Genomic DNA, 3,637 nt, shown 5'->3' with positions numbered 1-3,637 from the left:
CAAAACACATGTTTTGTTACCTGCATTAAATCAGGTAATCTCTGAAGTCCATTCAAACTATGTCTCCTGATTCTAGTTCACTCCATCTAAGATTTAATGTGCTAGAACTCTGCCTCTGGGTTCCAAGGAATTTTTGTATGTGTCTTGTTGAAGTTAGTGCTAGATATTTTCTTTTTGCATTAGATAAACAGACCAGACTTTCATTTCTCTTCAAGTAACTGGTGTAAAAAGAAACCTTAAAAAAAAAAAACAATGCCCACCTCCAGATTATTTAGACACCAGAGCCACACACTGCTATCCTATTAATACTTTTTATGTAACCAGCATTTTATTGTCCAAGTGCGTATATAGATAATTTTCAACATTCATTTTTTTTTCATTTTTTTTTTATTTTTTTAATGCAATTTATTTATTTAACATATTTGGTTTTCAGCATTGATTTTCACAACAGTTTGAATTACAAATTTTCTCCCCATTTCTGCCCTCCCCCCCCACTCCAAGATGGCGTATATTCTGGTTGCCCTGTTCCCCAGTCAGCCCTCCCCTCTATCACCCCCCTCCCCTCTCATCCCCTTTTCCCTTCCTTTCTTGTAGGGCAAGATAAATTTCTACGCCCCATTGCCTGTGTATCTTATTTTTTAGTTGCATACAAAAAGTTTTTTTGTTTTTGAACATCTGATTTTAAAACTTTGAGTTCCAAATTCCCTTCCCTCTTCCCTTCCCACCCACCCTCCCTAAGAAGTTGAGCAATTCAACCTAGGCCACACATGTATTATTATGTATAACCCTTCCACAATATTCATGTTGTGAAAGGCTAACTACATTTTGCTCCTTCCCAACCCATCCCGCTTTATTGAATTTTCTTCCTTGACCCTGTCCCCTTTCCAAAGTGTTTGTTTTGATTACCTCCACCCCCATCTGCCCTCCACTCCATCATCCCCCTGCCTTTTATTTTTTTTTTTTATCTTCCTCCCTCTTCTTTCCTGTGGGGTAAGATACCCAACTGAGTATGTATGGTATTCCCCCTCAGGCCAAATCTGATGAGAGCAAGGTTCACTCAATCCCCCCTCACCTGCCCACTCCCCTCCTCTCCTAGAACTGCTTCCTCTTGCCACCTTTATGGGAGATAATCCACCCCATTCTATCTCTCCCTATCTCCCTCTCTCAGTAAGTTACTCTCTCATCCCTTAATTTCATTTTATTTCTTTTAGCTATCTTCCCTTCATCCTCAACTCACCCTGTGTCTGCTCTCTCTCTTTTACATATATATATATATATACACATACATACACATACATACATATACACATAGATACATGCATACATACACATTCACTTATATATATACATAAACATATATATATGCATATATATATGCATATTCCCTTCAACTACCCTAATACTGAGGTCTCATGAATCATACTCATCATCTTTCCATGTAGGAATGTAAACAAAACAGTTCAACTTTAGTAAGTCCCTTGCAATTTCCGTTTCTTGATTACCTTTTCATGCTTCTCTTGATTCTTGTGTTTGAAAGTCAAATTTTCTATTCAGTTCTGGTCTTTTCACTGAGAAAGCTTGAAAGTCCTTCATTTTATTGAAAGTCCATATTTTGCCTTGGAACATGATACTTAGTTTTGCTGGGTAGGTGATTCTAGGTTTTAATCCTAGCTCCATTGACCTCCGGAATATCCCATTCCAAGCCCTTCGATCTCTTAATGTAGAAGCTGCCAGATCTTGGGTTATTCTGATTGGGTTTCCACAATACTCAAATTGTTTCTTTCTGGCTGCTTGCAGTATTTTCTCCTTGATTTGGGAGCTCTGGAATTTGGCAACAATATTCCTAGGAGATTTCTTTTTGGGATCTATTTGAGGAGGCGATCGATGGATTCTTTCCATTTCTATTTTGCCCTGTGGCTCTAGAATATCAGGGCAGTTCTCCTTGATAATTTCCTGAAAGATGGTATCTAGGCTCTTTTTTTGATCATGGCTTTCAGGTAGTCCAATAATTTTTAAATTATCTCTCCTGGATCTATTTTCCAGGTCAGTGGTTTTTCCAAGGAGATATTTCACATTGTCTTCCATTTTTTCATTCCTCTGGTTCTGTTTTATAATATCCTGATTTCTCATAAAGTCACTAGCTTCCACTTGCTCCAATCTAATTTTTAAAGTAGTATTTTCTTCAGTGGTCTTTTGGACCTCCTTTTCCATTTGGCTAATTCTGCCTTTCAAGGAATTCTTCTCCTCATTGGCTTTTTGGAGCTCTTTTGCCATTTGAGTTAGTCTATTTTGTAAGGTGTTGTTTTCTTCAGTGTATTTTTCAGTATTTTTTTGGGTCTCCTTTAGCAAGTCATTGACTTGTTTTTCATGGTTTTCTCGCATCCTTCTTATTTCTCTTCCCAATTTTTCCTCTACTTCTCTAACTTGCTTTTCCAAATCCTTTTTGAGTTCTTCTATGGTCTGGGGCCAGTTCATGTTTTTCTTGGAGGCTTTGGTTGTAGGCTCTATGACTTTGCTGTCTTCTTTAGGCTGTATGTTTTGGTCTTCTTTGTCACCAAAGAAAGAATCCAAAGTCTGAGACTGAATCTGGGCGCGTTTTCGCTGCCTGGCCATATTCCCAACCAACTAACTTGACCCTTGAGTTTTTCAGTGGGGTATGACTGCTTGTAGATTACAGAGTTCTATGTTCTACGTTTGGGGGGGAGGTGCCAGCTCTGTCAGAGCCGCACTCCTCCTTCCCCAAGGACCCCCAGTCCAGACTGGGCTCAGATCTTCGGCAGGCTGTGCACCCCTGCTGTGATCCGCCACTTAATTCCCCCCACCAGGTGGGCCTGGAGCCGGAAGTAACAACAGCTGTAGCTGCCCCACCTCCGCTGCCCCCGGGGCTGGAAGCCGAACCGCGAACTCCTTCCACTCCCGCAGCTTTTCCCACTAACCTTCTCCGCAGTCTTTGGTGTTGTGGGTCGAGGGGTCTGGTAACTGCTCACGTATTCAGGGCGCTAGGGCCCCCTCCGCCCGGCTTCTGGACTGGATCGTCCACGCCGCTCAGGCTGGGCTCTGCTCCACTCCGTTCCCAGCTCCCAGCTCCCAGCTCCCAGCTCCGTGTGGAATAGAGCTCACCCAGAGACTATCCGGGCTGTCCTGGGCTGGAGCCCTGCTTCCCTCTGCTGTTCTGTGGGTTCTGCCGTTCTAGAATTGGTTCAGAGCCATTTTTATAGGTTTTTGGAGGGACTCGGGTACGGAGCTCACTCTAGTCCATGCTTACCAGCCGCCATCTTGGCTCCGCCCCCCTCAACATTCATTTTTATAAGATTTTGAGTTCTAAATTTTTCTCCCTCCCTTCACTTCTCCCTCCCCAAGATGGTAAGCAATCTGTAATATTTTAATTATGTAAATTGTTCTGCTTCTATTTAATCCACTCTGAACAAATTCGTAGAGGTCTTCCCAGTTTCTTCTGAAATAATCCATTTCATCATTTCTTATGGTATGATAATATTCTATTATATTAATATAACACAAATTCTTTAGCCTTCTTTTCTCATTATTAAAAGAAATATATTTAGTACTAAAATTAATTACTCCTTAACATTTGATAAATTTGTGAATTTAGTCCTAAAATTTCCCTCCACTTTGGAAA

Source organism: Trichosurus vulpecula, chromosome 7, assembly GCF_011100635.1.
Source record: "Trichosurus vulpecula isolate mTriVul1 chromosome 7, mTriVul1.pri, whole genome shotgun sequence".
Classification (NCBI taxonomy): Eukaryota; Metazoa; Chordata; class Mammalia; order Diprotodontia; family Phalangeridae; genus Trichosurus; species Trichosurus vulpecula.
The sequence above is the reverse complement of the archived record's forward strand: the minus strand, read 5'-3'. Positions refer to the sequence as shown.